Here is a 15,462-nt window from a genome sequence, read left to right on the forward strand (position 1 = left end):
CCCTCTTCTCCCCTCCCCTTCCTCCCTCCCAACACCCTAATCCCACCTACCCTCCCTCTTCCCTGCCTCCCTCCCCCTCCTTTTCCCTCCCACCTCTCTCCCAGTGCCCTCTTCCTTCCTACCCTCCCTCCTTCCCTCTCCCTCCCGCCTCCTCCCTCCCTCTCCTCCTCTCAGAATTTTGGCTGTGCATCTCCCTCTCTTCTACTGGTGTCAGTCTCTGTATCCATGCCTCTCACTCCATCTTCCTTTCCTGAATCTCCCAGGGGTGGGCGCTGGGGCCCAGAGAACCCTGGTGTGAAGCACAAGGACAGTTAATCAATTCCGAACCCTGAATCTGGGCCTTACACATCCCCCCTTCCCCACAGGTCACTCTGGTCTCTGGGACACCCCCTCGCCACCCTCCGTCCCTCCACCCAGCACATGCACACAGAGTGGCCCCGGAGCCCAGCCTGGCCGTGGTCCTGGCTCTACTCCACTCCTGGCTGGAGTGCCTGGTTGCCATGGTTACCGCAGCTCTCCTCAGAGGCCACAAGGGACCGCTGGCGCTGGTGGCTTGGGTTAACTGGGACCAGAAACACCTCCCTGGCTCCCGTGCCCCGCCTCAACTGGCCTCTCTCCCTGTTTCCAAGGGATCCCAGCCTGGAGAACCCACCATAATTCTCTGGGAGGCCGTACAAAAGGACATTTCTGGCGGTACATTTAAAAAGAGAAGTTAGACCCACAGCTCCCTCATTTCAGCTGGATTCATGACCAGGACACCGTTAGCCAAATGTGGATCAAAGCTGCTGAATCCCTGGTAACGCTCATTCACCTATGCACGCGTTCATTCATTCAAATATCTGGAGGTACAGGGCTGGATAAAGACAGGTGTCTACCTTTGAGCATCCCACACAGATGACAGGGACAGAGGACTCCGGAAACGTCAACCTGCCCGAGTCTAGGGCATCTAAGAGGTCCCCCAGAGGACAGGGTAATGGTTCGCCCTAGAAGGTGAATAGGGGTAGGAGAAAGAGAACGACTGGGATTTGAGTACAAATGGTGTAGCGTGTGCAAAGGCACTGGGGTGGGGAGAATGCCACAGTGCGGGTCCCGGTGAGCTCCATGAGGGTGGTAGCCTCCGTGCCTGATTCAGTGTCTGGCAGAATAAAAAGTACACGAATGCTCAGGGAGAGAATGAATGAATGAGTGAACGAATGAGTGAATGGATGAGCGAGCTGCAAGAGGTTCCTTGGAGGCCGGAGCACAAGGCGCTTGAAGGGGGTCAGGGGAGAAGAACTGGACAGATGTTTCGGGGCGGGTTTTATCGAAGGCCCTTCTGCCCAGGCCACAGAGTTGGGACTTCATGCCCCCGCCAGCTAGGGGCTTCGTTTGTTTGTTTACTTCTTTTTAAAAAATTTTTTTTTTCAACGTTTATTTATTTTTGGGACAGAGAGAGACAGAGCATGAATGGGGGAGGGGCAGAGAGAGAGGGAGACACAGAATCGGAAACAGGCTCCAGGCTCCGAGCCATCAGCCCAGAGCCCGACGCGGGGCTCGAACTCACGGACCGCGAGATCGTGACCTGAGCTGAAGTCGGACGCTCAACCGACAGCGCCACCCGGGTGCCCCTGTTTGTTTACTTCTTAAAGCACCATCACTCTGGCAGTTGTTTGCAAGACAAACGGGAGTTTGAAGTTGTGAGGTTGACTCGTCCAGGGCTGAACTGTTGATTTTCCTCCCCCGCCCCTTCCAGCCCCCACAAAAGCTGCACGAAGCAGGAGGAACCATGGCCTTCTCTCTCCGGTTGATGGCAACTCCATCCTTTCAGTTGGTCAGGCCAAAACCCCTGACGTCATGCTCGACTCATCTCTTTCTGTCACCCCTGCATCTGAGATGTCAACAAATCCTGTTAGCTGCACTTGCAAAACGTGCCTGGAATCCAACCACTTCTCCCCACCCCCACCCCCACCATCCCGGTCCAAGACACCGTCACCTCTTGTCTGGGATATTCGACAGCCCCTAACCTTCCGTTTCCCCCTCTTCTTACCTCCCCCCTACCCTAAGTCTCCTCTTGTGCAGCAGCCAGAGCGATCCTGTTAAAATGTAAGTCAGACCTTGTCACTCTTTAGCTCAAAACTGAGATGATTTTGTCTCAGGCTGGGTAAAAGCTGAAGTCTGTCCTGGCCCAAGGGCCCTGAGGGATCTACCCTCTAGCCCATCCCGTCTCTGATTTCCTCTCCTACAAGTCTGCACCCTCTCACGTACTACGCTCTGGTCTCCTTACTTTTCTTCAAACACTTCAGGCAACTGCTTGCCTCAGGGCCTTTGCACTGGCGCTTCCCACTGCCTGGCACGCTCTGCCCCCAGATGGCCTCCTTACCTTCACAACCACTCCCCGCACATCTTCATTCAAAAGTCATCTTCTCGGTGAGCCCTGCCTGGTCACTGTATTAGTTTCCTGGGGCTCCCGCCACAAAGTGGCACAAACGAGGTGGCTTAAACAACAGAAATCTGTTGTCTCCCAGTTCTGGGAGCTACAAGTCCTAGACCTAGGTGTTGGCAGGGTTCGTTTTTTCTGAGGGCCGGGAGGGAGAACCTTGTTCCGTGGTCATCTCTAGCTGTGGGTGCTTTGTTGGCCATCTTCCCTATTCTTGGCTTGTGGCTCTCTGGCTTCCTCTTCACGTGGTGTTCTCCCCACGTGTATGTCTTGGGTCCAGATTTCCTCTTTCCATGAGGATGCAGGGGAGGGGGTGGGGGTGGCCCACCCCACTCTACCCCAGGACGACCTCATTTGAGCCAAACAAATCACGACGAGGTCACATTCTGTGGTACCAGGGTACCCACAAATTTTGGCAAATGAAATTTGTGGGGGAGACACAATTCTACCCATAACAGCCCCCAAATTTAAAATTGTTCTCTGATCTCCCCAATCCAGTCTCTATATATGTCCTTTTTTTTTTTTTTAATTTTTTTTAACCTTTATTTATTTTTGAGACGGAGAGAGACAGAGCATGAACAGGGGAGGGTCAGAGAGAGGGAGACACAGAATCTGAAACAGGCTCCAGGCTCTGAGCCGTCAGCACAGAGCCCGACGCGGGGCTCGAACTCACGGATCGCGAGATCGTGACCTGAGCCAAAGTCAGATGCTTAGCCGACTGAGCCGACTGAGCCACCCAGGCGCCCCACAAAGTGAGTTTTAAAAGTAACCGTTTGCACTTTAATAATAAAGCCCTCCCCGAGGGCTGCAAAGGGGAAGGCTGCACTCCCTGAACGCAGGGTCTGAGCAATGCCTGGGGCTTGCTAGGATGTGGAACTAGAAAGGCCAGGCGTAGACCACCTGCTCCAAGGTCAGGGCTGTCCCTGGCTGGTTCACTCTGCCCCTGCAGGGTGTCCTGGGCCTCCTGACGTCCATGACGTGGCAGGGCCTGTGCTGAGCCATGGCTTTGTTTGCACACTTCGCCTTCAGAGTGACCTCAAGATTTGCACTCTTGCTGTCCGTGCGCACCTCCAGACGCCCACCCTTCTTAGAGAAGCGACCTCCTTCCCAAACCCCAGAGAGGAAGGGGTTAGTGGGCAAGAGGAGGGCCCAGTGCAGACAGAGGCTCAAGGGTGGGCTCGGCCAGGCCTGTCCTTTGGGGAGCAGCCCCTCCGTGCCAAAGGCGTCCAGGCAGCAAGCGGGCCCTGGGGCTCTTGACCCTGGCTCCGGCATTTTGTCCATGGAGGCAGGGCTGTCCTGCCTGGGTTTCCCTTGCCCGCCCCCCCAACTCCCCATGCAGGAGGCAGCCTCCAGCCTGAGTCACTGGCTCCAAAGGCCTCATGACCATGACCATTCCTCTTGAGGACATCACGAGTCAGCCATCTGTCCACTCTCTCAGAGGCAGGACATGCCATATCCAGGCGTCTGCACTATCCCCTGACCTCCCCATCGCACCCCTGGGCGGGTAAAGCGTCTCAGGACGCCTCACTCTGTTTCCGCGTCTCTCTTTCCCTCACCTCTCCTCTCGGCATTTCTGTCTGTCTGGGTCCCCTCCACCCCGCTATTGCTTCATCACTCTCTCCGTGCCCTCCTTGGCTTCAGGAAGGCTCCCTCCACACGTGTCATGCTTCTTAACACTGCCCTGAGCTTTCCCACCACCCTCAGCCCACTGCCACCGCCACACGGTCAAGTCCTGGCTCAAGGGCCACCTCCTCCATGAAGCCCACCCTCGTTACCTCTTCACCCCCTCCCCTGAAACTGATAGCTGACTCCCATGAAGTCCCAGGATTTGACCTCTCTCTTTCGATCTCGTGTCATGTGATTTGTGCGCAGGCCCACACTCCCCTCTCCTCCCCCCTCATCTGCTTCCACACCGGGCTCAGCCATCCTCAAGGGCAATGAAGAACGTCAGACCTGGCTTAGGTCGGTGTTCAGGAAGCCTTGAAAGGGAGGTGGGGAGAAGGAAGGAGGCAGAGGAGGCAGATATGAACATAAAGATGCCAAATGAATTTATTAAGTGTTTCCTATGTGCCAGGTTTTTGCTGGGTGCTCCCCAGGACAGAATGACCAGCTCGCTCAGAGAGCTAGGGAAAAGAAAGCCGGTAGGAAATGTAATTGCCATCAAGTGCCATGGAAAGGCGAGACCAGGGCTGTGGGGGTCCACGGGGCACATTCCTTACCCTGGACTTGGGGGTCTGGCAAGGCTTCCTAGAGAATGTTGTGCTAGGTTGGCACTTAAGGGCCAAGTTAGCAAGGTGAAGAGGGAAGGAACAGTGTGGTGGACCAAAGGAACCATCAATGGAGAGGCTCAGAGGCAGGGAGGGCAGGGTGGGTGGATGGATGGGAGGGTGAGTGTGGTGAATGAATGGTTGGATGGGGGCATGACTGAGTGCATGAGTGGGTGCCTCAATGGATCCAAGAATGCGTGGAAGATTCGAGAATGCACCACCTGCCTGGCCAGCCATAGGGTCAGAGCGGCTACCTCTAGCAGGAGGCAAGGGGGCGGGTCTTGGGTCAGGCCATCATCCTCTGGCCCTTTGATCTGAATCACAGGCCTACACTAATGACCGCTGCCCCCACCCCTGGCCACAGGGACCAGACCCTTTGGCCTGACCCCCTTCCGTGCCTCTCCTGGGGATCCTGGAGGTTGGGTTATTTATAGATGATAACCTTTCTGCCCTCACCCCCAGGCAGACACTTGCCTCTCTGCGGCCATTTCCTTCCATTCTTCTGCCCTGTGTGGGGGGAGGCCACAACCCCCAGTCCACACAGCCCTCCTCTCCATTCTTCTTATCTCCCTCCTGGCGGGTTTCCTGCCCAAGGAGATAGGGAGCAAAAGGCAGGCCCTCCTGGGAAGGTTTGTGATAGTGGGAGTGAGGCTCTGGGGGGCTTCAGGGCGGGGCAAGGCTCTGGGGGCTGCTCTGGGGGGATCCGGGGCAGGGCGGACTGCCCAGGTCCAGAGGGGTCCCCATGCAGCCAGGTGGGGGCGGGGGGCGGGCGCCTGCACATGGGACTAGGATGGTGATGACGAAGCCTGTGGCCTCTGCCTTGTCTGCATCTCTGAGTGAGTCACAGCCTCCCTCAGCCTCAGTTTCCCCATCGGTGAAATAGGTCCCAGAGCTGGGGTTAAGGGAAACAGTGGAAGTCACAGTAGGGGAGGACGGTTACCTTGTGGTGTTAAAACTGAGAATCCTTTGAGGGGCTCTGTGGGGTGAGGAAAGGGGGTGCTGGCCAGGCCTGCAGGACGCGGGCAGGGCACGGGTCTGGTGGGAGAGTGGGCGTAGCTCAAACCTGCCGAGCTCAGGTCTGGCGCTCCCTCCCCTGGGCCTGGGAACGGCTTGGGAAGGCCTGCCTCTGGCTTCCCGGAAAGACCTGGGCCCCCTCCCCAGTCCCACCCCTAACACCTCCCCCGGCCACCCACACAGATACAGGCACATAGAGATGCACTCAGAGATACACATACAGAGACACACACACACACACACACACACACACACACAGAAGCACACACAGACACACACACGGGCACACACAGCAGAGTTGGAGGGGCTCCCTCCCACGGTCCTCTTGCAGCAGGCGGGGGAAGGTGCACAGAGACCCCCAACCCCACCCGATCCTGGGCTTCCGCTAAGAGCCTGATACGCCCCTTCCTCGGAGAGAAGGGCCTGGGACCAACCCGTCTGTGACTTTAAGGACCATGGGGTGAGGAGGTGGCAGGGTTGACATCCATGAAGGAGCCCGCGTGGTGGCTTCAGGCAGCGGGGGGGGGGGGGGCATTTGTCCCGAGAAGACCCCAACAGGGACCAGCCGCCCTCGGGGGCCAGGAGCAGCAGGGGAGGGGACAGGATAGAGCAGAGGTGCTGGCTGTGTCAGCCTCTCTCAGGAAGAGACATTTACCACCACCGTGAAAGTCGGGGAGACGGGTCCAGGCAGAGAGGTGCTGTGAGGAGGAAGCGTTTGCAACCGGAATGTCCGGATCCGGACCGGGTCTGCTTGACTCGGCTTGTCCTCCAGCCATCACCTGCTGCCCCAGGTCGTTGGAGGCTGCTGCTCCCGGGCCTCCCAGCCCGTCTGTCACGGGGCTGAGAGTCCTGCCCCTGAAATGGTTCTGCCGCATGGCGAGATGCGTGTTGGCGGGTCCCATAGCTCCTGTCCCCATCCTCCTCCCTGATCCCAGGGACTGTTCCAGAACCAACACTCTGGGTAGCTACACTGCTCCAAATACACCCGTGGCTCCCCATTGCCTACCCAGCCAGAACCACTGCGCTTAGCCGGTTCTCTCGGTCATGTCGTAGTGACATCACGGCCCCCTGTGCCAGCCCGTGTCCCTTCCACCACGCCTTGCCCCTCACGAGAAGCACATGAAGCTCCCTTGTCCTGCGGCCTGGAAGGCCACCCCCCCCGCCCCCCCCCGCCCCCCGCACTTCACCTTCATTTCCTGTGGAGCCGTGACTCTGTGACCACCCCGCACTGCAGGTCCCAGCACCGCACACACGCCTCTGTCCATTTCCTCCACGTGCAGACACGGAGGGGGTCAGTACCCCCGCTGGAGGGGTGCCCTTCTCATCTCTGTGTCCCCGCTGCCAGCTCCGGCCCGACAGACGGAGGGAAAGCAGTGTACAAACTGGGTGGCCTTAAGACAGACCCAGCCAGGGGCCCTGGCTCAGCTGCTCCTCCCTGGACGTTCTCAGTTTCCTTATCTGTAAAATGGGAACAATATCAGCATCTCTCATGTCCGTTTGCTGCGATGATTGAATGGCAGGCCTAATTGGGTGGCACCACACCAGGAGATGTTTTGGAAATGGACTGGGACATTCTGGATTGTCATGACGAGGGGAGCAGGTGGGGAGCCCGGCTGTGTTTAGTGGGCAGTGGACTGGGGAAGGCAGGCCGTGAGAAAAGAGTGGGGCTGTCGTGCCCAGCGAGGAACCATTCCATAACCCGCATGACTGCCACATGTCCTGCTGGGCATTCGTGCAGGGGAGAAAAGATGTGCATAATTATATGAGCCTCGACTTTGACTCTGCTTTACGCAGAATGAAAAGCATTTTTGCACAGCTAACAACATTTTTTTTATTTAAGTGATTGCTACACCCGACGCGGGGCTCCAACTCACCACCCTGAGCTCAACGGTCACGTGCTCCTCCGAATGAGCCAGTCAGGCGCCCCGAACAGGTTGAATATACACTGAATTTTCCAGAGGTGTCGCTAACTAAGGACAAAAACAAGAGAAGTCTGCATTTAGTTCTATTCAAAACGTGCCAAGAACTACTGGCAGGTTTGGACGGTGACACCGCTGGAGTATTGGGGTCCCTGCTCTGTGGCCCACGCTCCTGTGCGTCTGTGGCCGTCACCCTTGTGGTGGGTCCACGCGGCACCTTGAGCTCGTGACCGCTTCGTGATGTCTCCTGGGACAGCTGGCCCTGAGCACTTGGATGTTCAAGCAGATTTTATCTCATCCAAAGTTCTTTATGCTTCTCCTTTATATTCTAGTTGGGGCATTACATAGGGCTATTTAAAAAATTACGTTGTGTAGATAGGTTACGGTATCCGTGGGAGTCATTTCAGAGTATTAACGAGGATACGACATATTTTTAACATAAAAAGAAGGTGTCAGGTATGACGGGGTTGAGAACCAGTGTTGCACGAAGTTGTGAGAATTTGGACGATATTGCCAGGGGCTCAGCACACATTTGTGGGGTGAATGAATGAATGGATGACCAGAGACACGTCGTTGAGGGAGGCTCTCTGATACCCCTCATGTTACCTCTTGCTTGGGCCCACCTGGGCCTGTCTGCTCTCAGTTCCAGAACCTTCCACGGAGCCAGCTAAGCACAAGGCTTTTTTTTTTTTGGTTCCGGGAGCCAGCTCCTCTGTGGGTCATGAAATTGCTCAGGATAACATTAGCCTTGTCTTTGGGACCCCAGAACAGAGGGCTCTTGGATTTGACAGCCCAGCCAGAAACGGATCAGGCCCGCTGGCCCAGCTCCTCGGGCTTTCACAACCTCCCGGGATGCGAGCGGGAAATCCTGCCCAGGTCCAGGCAGAAGGGAAGGGAAGGGAAGGGAAGGGCGGAGACCAAGGTTCTCGGTGTCATACTCCTTCCTGCTGGGAATAAAAACCATCACACTGGCTTCACACTCATTTATTTCCGCATTTTCTCCTTCTAGATGATACACGACGTCAAGAGAGCTCCAAGCGGTGCGGGACTGAAATTCCCTGTTCTCTCTTCCTGACCAGAAGCGGGCCTCTGGCATCGTTAATAATGTAGCACGGGCCTTTCCCCATGTTTTTGCTGAACATCCAATCCACCTGCTTGTTTTGTTTCTGTTACAAAACCCAGATCGTATCCCAGCTACTCTTCCTCAAATTTTTTTTTTTTAACGTTTACTTTATTATTGTTGAGAAAGAGAGAGAACACACAAGCTGGGGAAGGGCAGAGAGGGAGACAGAGGATCCGAGGCAGGCTTCCGTGCGACAGCCGGGAGCCTGGAGCGGAGCTCGAGCTCACAAACCGTGAGATCGTCACCTGAGCCAAAGCCAGACGCTTAACCAACTGAGCCACCCAGGCGCCCCTGTTCTACAACTTGCTTTTACGCCAGATAATGCGTTGAGGACACCTTTCCAAGGCAGCACGTGCAAAGCAACTGCCCATCATTTTGTGGATGCATCTTTGTTTACTTGGCCTTGAACCGTTCTGTTAAGCTTTTTTTTTCCCCCCCTGGAGGAAATACATGCATGTGCTTCAAAAGCAATAAAAAGTGAATTTCTCTATAGTGGCTCTCTGGGATAGAGGGAGGCTGACAGTTGGAACAGGGGACAAGCCCGCAGACAGATGCAAGTTTTAATAATGTCCTGACTCTTCTCTTGGGTGATCACACCCTGAGTATTTATATAAATACACAAACAAAGGAGAATCATTCATGACCCCATGACAAGAGGGTGTCATGCAGGAAGGATTATGGCTAATCTAATTGGACCTGCAGGTCTAGGTCCAACGTAGGAAAAAACAAACAAACCAAAAACAAACCAAACCCCCCTGGAATTTCACTCAGAAAAGGGAAGTTGCACCTTCCACCAAGATTGCCGAGAGTAGAGGGTGTCAGCCGGGACCTGCCAGGGGCTCTCTGGCCTTTGGGTGAGAATCCCCAGCCCAGAGGGAAGCAGGACTGAGAGACAGCCAGAACTGCGTGCAGAGAACATAATCCCGACGCCTGGGTCCAGCTGTGCCTGAAGCCCGACACGCTGACCTTTTCAATACACAAGTAAAGAGATCCCTGCTATTGCTTCATCCAGCTCGATGTGCCTTGCTGTCACTGGCAATCGACAGAATCCTGAGCATTTTCTTCAGCATATGTCTTCTCGGCGCAGTTCAGGAAAGGTTTGAAAGAGGAGGTGAGACCCGAGCTGAGCAAGTCTGGAAGGATAATGAGTGGGCCCTGGTCAAAGGCACAAAAGGAGAAAGGGGGGGGGTCCCAGAAATGAGCAGAGGCAGAGAGGCGGAAAAAAGCAAACTGTTTAGGTTTGGGATTTCTCGAAAGTACGGTGGGAAGGGGGCTCCGGGGAAGAAGCCCACCCCACGGGGGTAAGAAGTGGGAGCCCCAGCCTCGGATGTTCGGACTCGGCATGGTAGAGAAGGAAGAAAACCAACCGGGGTGTCAGGAAGTCCGCCTGGAGGCCGAGACTCAAGTCCAAACCCAGGACTCTTTTTACCTCCGAGAGGGTGATGGCAGGAAGCAGGAAACAAACTCTGAGCCCGGAGAGGGAAAGCAGGAAAGCAATGCCTGATCCTGCATAAGAAACAGTCTTTGGAAGCCAGTGAGGCGTCCAGATGGCTTGGGGACCCCGCGAGGCACGTGGACACCCACCAGCTTTTCTCAGTCGGACCAGCGGAGCCTCTGCTCAGGCCAGAGATGGCCGGAGGGTCTGTTGTCCCTGGACCAGGCGGTGGATCACGATTCACTCCGTGCAGGGCGCCAATCCAATGAGCCCTCACAATCATTTTGTGAGGGAAGTGCCCCTGTCTTCTCCGTTCTACAGACGGGGAAACTAAAGCAGCGCCTAAGGTCACACAGCCAGTTAAGTGGCGGAGCTGGGATTTGAACCCAGGCAGGCTGGCTCTGCCCGTGCTGTCAGCCCCTGTCCAACGGGAGGCTCGGACGTCTGAGGGCCCGGACCCAGCAGCACCCTTCCCCTCGGCCTCGTCTGCATCCTAAAAACACGGCAGGAACGGTTGTTTGTGGGCTCAGGGAAGGTCCGGCACCCTTCTTCTCTGTTGTCCCTGTGGGGGGCTTGGAGCTCTGGGACAGAGGTGGGAGCAAAAAGGACACATCCCTCGGATCCTTCACCTTACCTTGGAAATTCTCGACGCAAGGACCCGTCGCCAACCTAGGGAAGAGGTCCAGATCGTGGGAGTAGTTCAGAATCGTGAAAATCATAATGGTAGCACACACACACACACACACACACACACACACACACACAACTGGCTAGGACCCATTGACCCTGTCTTCGAGCAATGGTGAGGTCAGGTCTGAGCTCACAGGCAGGGCAGGTAGCTTTTAAAAACCCAAGTCTTACAGTTTTGTTGTTGTTGGTGGTGTTGTTTTGTTTTGTTCTATGTTTTTGTTTCGTTTTTGTTTTTTGTTTTGTTTTGTTTTCTAGAGAGAGAGAGAGAGAGAGGGAGCGAGAGGGAGCGAGAGGAAGGAGAGGGGCAGAGGGAGAGAGACGATCTCAGGCAGGCTCCACACTCAACGCAGAGCCTGATGCAGGGCTGGATCCCATGACCCTGGGATCGTGACGTGAGCTGAAATCAAGAGTCGGACCCTCAACCCACTGAGCCACCCAGGCGACCCTCGCAGCTCTTCATAGGAGGGGACCAGGTCCAGTGTCACGAAGGCAGGGTGGGCAGCCGAGAGCAGGCTTTGGCATCAGCCAGCCCTGGGTTGTGGGTTCGAGTTCCAACACTGCTGCCACCCTGGGAGCCGTGGGCAAGCCCTTTCACCTCGCGTCTTCAAATGGGAATAAGAAAGGTAGTCGCCTCAAGGGAACCCGTCCAGTGTGATGAGTAAAGGTTGATAAAGATGAAAACCCAGGGCCTCGCACACGAGGGGTACTCCGTAAGTGTTTTATTGAATTGAATGAAGTGAGCGACGCGCTTTGGTGACCAGAAAACATTTTATGGTACGAGGTTAAGTAAGGAAAAAAGAATCCAGACTACAACGCGCGCTCTATATCGAATGGGGACCCGGAAACTTTATATCTGAGTGTGGACAAGGATTGGACAGCGATTGTGGAAGGTGGGGGAGGCTTGGGGCCGCGGTTTGTTTGCCACGAATGGGGTCTGTGTGGTGCCGGCATGGAGAGGAGGCCTCCCCCCGGGTGCAGCGCCCGCCGTGTGCCATCATCCAGCCTCAGAATTCATCCTCCCAGGAATCTGCGATGCGGGGCTTCGAGACCCCATTTTGCAGATGAGAGAGTCGAGGCCAGGTGAGTCTGGACGTGCTCCAGCAGCAGGGCCAGGGCTAACTCAGACCTGCGGCCTCTCGGCTGTCCTCCCTGTGAAAATCCCACCGGAGGTCAGACAGCGGGGCGACTCCTTTGCAAGACACGGCGTGCGCTGTGGAGCCCCGAAGACATCTGGTTTCTGGATCTTGGGACCCCCCCCCCAACCCTCAGGCCAAGGGGAGGAGGGGAGGAGGGGAGGAGGCTTGCAGGGGAATCTTTGTATCCCCCCACCTTGCCCTCCTCCCTCAGCAACCTCGTCCCAACCTCCGCAAAGCCCAGGTGGCCGTTCAGGACTCAGCAGCTGGCCCAGCACCTGCGGCTGGCGACCAGCCAAGCTGAGCCCCCACCCACCTACTCCCCGCCCAATCCCTCCCCATCCCCAGCCCCCAAGCCCCAGCTCCCAGCCTGGGGCAGCTCTCCACTCATCGCCTGAGGTGGTACTGGCTCCCCCCACCCCAAAGGAGGCGGCACGGGGTGGGGGGCAGCCTGACGGGAGAAGCAGACGGCGGCCTAATGGGGCTCCGGGGAAGGGAGATGTCAAGCGTGGGGAGAGCCGATGGCATGAACAGACCCTAAGGGCAAACAGGGCCGCGGCAGGGGCAAAATGTAGGACTGCGGGCTGGTGTGGGTGCCCTGTGGGGCCCCCACCCCCTTCACTTCAGTGACACGACGTCCTAGTTCAGGCAGGGGTTAGCTGAGATGTTATGGTCGTTGCCATCTACTGATGCTTGCCGGGCAGGTGATAAGTTTCCTCTGCTTAGCCTTGGGCTTCACAATAACCCTCTGAGGTAGGGACTCTGTTGTTGCCATTTTGTCTTGGGGAATCAGAGAGGTTAAGTCATTAGCCAGAGGCCACACAGCCTCTAGGGATCCATAGCCCGCTCCCCTCCCTTGATCTCAAGGGCCCTGTGACTCTCCAACTTCAGTGTCCAGCAAATCACTTGAGATGCTGGTAAAAATGCAGGCTCCTGGGCCCCACCTTGACGCGCCAAATCAGAATGCAAGGGGGGGGGGGGGTGAGGTTCTGGAAACCGTGTTTTTGACGAGGGCCCCAGGCGGTTCTTGCCATCAGGCGTGTCTGGAAAATCTTGCACTAGGGCTGCGGAAGGAACCTACCCAGAGAGCACTAGGAAGCACCCAGAGGGCAACATGTGGTTTCTGAAGCTGTATGACGTGCGGGAGGAGGGAGGGCAGAGGGAGGAGGGCTCGCTCTCTCGACACCTCAGAGAGGGTGGATGGGAGGTCGTGCCCGGCCTATGGAGGTAGGGGGCCTTTTCATCCCTGCTTCCCTTCCCAGAGCCCCCTTCGTCCAGCAGCCTGGATGGAAGGAGGGATCAAACTCTTCATCTCAAAGGCCCCGACAGGGCGCCTGGGTGGCTCAGTCGATTAAACGTCCGACTTCAGCCTCAGATCATGATCTCGTGGGTCGGTTTGTGGGTTTGAGCCCCGTGTTGGGCTCGTGCTGACAACCCGGAACCTGCTTGGGATTCTGTCTCCCTCTCTCTCTGCCCCTCCTTGATTCACACTTTCTCTCTCTCACTTTCGAAATTAATAAATGAACTTGAAAAAAATAAAAGGGGGGGGGCTGACAAGTGGGTCTGTCAGCCTTGAGGTGAGGCCTGGTGGAGGGTGGCACCCTCCCCGTGCCTCTCCCTGGGGTCACGCTCTTCCCGGCTGACCTTCCCAGGCTCCTGCTTGTCCCCTCCCCAGCTCCCCCTCCCCCATTGCCCGGGACTCCCAGACTCACTGTAGCTACGGTTTCACCCTCCGCACAAGGACACGACAGGCTCCAAACCCTGGCTCCCTCACCGCTATATGACAAGCGGGGTGCCGTGTGACCCCCACCTGACCAGACAGGAGACTGAGGCCCTGAAAGATGGGCTGCATGTGCACTGCATGAGGGTGCCCAACTCGAGGAACGGGGGGGGGGGGCTGGGATCCGGGCCGACAGACCCCGGGTCACGGGCCCTGGCTTCATGCCGCAGGTTTTTCTACTTCCGGGGCATTTTTCTACTTGGCGTGAGGGCACCAGGTGGGCAGGTCCATTTTGCAGGAAGAGGCTGAGATTCGCCCCGGGGCACCTGGTTGCCAGGTCCCAGGCATCTGGGCCCCGGGACCCTCTCTGCTCTAATTCACCGGTCGTTTCAAATTGCTTTATCCACTGGACTCTTTTTTCAAATCTTACATAAAGTAACAAATAACAAGAACACTAGCCAACAAGGTTTGGGCACTTCCCATGTGCCAGGCTCTGTGTTAAGCACTTCACGTGAATTTCCTACTTTGACCCTAAAAATAACCTCATGGATAGTTACTATTATTATTGGCAATTTATAGACGCAGAAACCAAAGCCTAGTAAGTCAGGTAAAAATGGCATCGTTGCTCTGGCTGCACACCTCTGGCCTCCAGGGGTTCCTCAGAGCACAGCTGAAAACCGGGGCACAGGTAATCCGCAACATTCCTGGAGCTGTGGCAGCCGTCTTGTGACCATGAGGCAAAAGCCAAGCGGAGAGTTGAGAAGCCAGCCGAGAGCCCTACTTCCACGGAGCCACCGAGTTTGCCAACTCTCCAACTGCTCATTCCGGGTGAGGCAATACATTTCTTGCCGGTCCAGCTCTTTTCTCTGGTCTTTCTACCACATGCAGGCGAAGCTTGCCAGTTGAGAAGCTCCGTGAGGTCTGCGATGCAGTTGCCTGGAGCCACGCCGTGGCCAGAGACGATGGAAGGCTATTGCCCCGGTGGGTTGCTGTGGGACCCCAGCCTCCTCTCCATCAGGAGGCTCTGTCTCTTCCAGCCAGGAGACGCAAATCCAGCCTCAGACCTTTCTAGACAAAGCGGCTGTCGGGAAAGTCTTCCCATAATAGAGCCTCAGTGTTTATCCCTCGCGAAAAGACGTTCCGCCCAAAGTGAGTGGTGGAGGGACCGTGACATGTGCCCTCTAACCAGGACCAAACGTGAGTCTGTGCTGGGTCCCTGGCAGCTTTACCCCGAGAGTTTCTTTCTTTTTTTTTTTTTTTTAATTTTTTTTTTCAACGTTTATTTATTTTTGGGACAGAGAGAGACAGAGCATGAACGGGGGAGGGGCAGAGAGAGAGGGAGACACAGAATCGGAAACAGGCTCCAGGCTCTGAGCCATCAGCCCAGAGCCCGACGCGGGGCTCGAACCCACGGACCGCGAGATCGTGACCTGGCCAAAGTCGGATGCTTAACCGACTGCGCCACCCAGGCGCCCCATACCCCGAGAGTTTCTATTGCTGTCCATGGTCTGCCGTTTATGCAGCCAAGAGTTGCCGTGGATCCCTCGGGGTCTCGGAAGGAAACAGAAATCCTATCAGCTAGGACTTGGAGGAAGACCGAATGAAGGGGCCTCACGGAGGTGCAGACAAGGAGTGTGTCCTGAGGCACCCTTGAACGAGTAATAGCAGGAGGCCATGACCGCCCTCGTCCTGAAGGCGTGAGGGGCGAGAGCCCCGCCAGGACTGGGGTGTGGGGGCCCCGCCAC

The 15,462-nt window shown here is 56.3% G+C and overlaps 1 long non-coding RNA gene across 1 annotated transcript in view; it reads right to left on the reverse strand.

Annotated features, from left to right (window-relative positions):
- LOC121043508 (uncharacterized) overlaps positions 1-2,698 on the reverse strand; it is a 4,054-nt gene extending 1,356 nt beyond the window's left edge. Inside the window, exon 1 of the long non-coding RNA XR_005796872.1 lies at positions 2,662-2,698. This is a non-coding gene — a long non-coding RNA (uncharacterized LOC121043508). The remainder of the gene's footprint in view (positions 1-2,661) is intronic.
- Between the last annotated feature and the right edge of the window lie 12,764 nt (positions 2,699-15,462).

This window comes from Herpailurus yagouaroundi, unplaced genomic scaffold (genome assembly GCF_014898765.1).
Source record: "Herpailurus yagouaroundi ecotype Mexico unplaced genomic scaffold, PumYag 187, whole genome shotgun sequence".
NCBI lineage: Eukaryota > Metazoa > Chordata > Mammalia > Carnivora > Felidae > Herpailurus > Herpailurus yagouaroundi.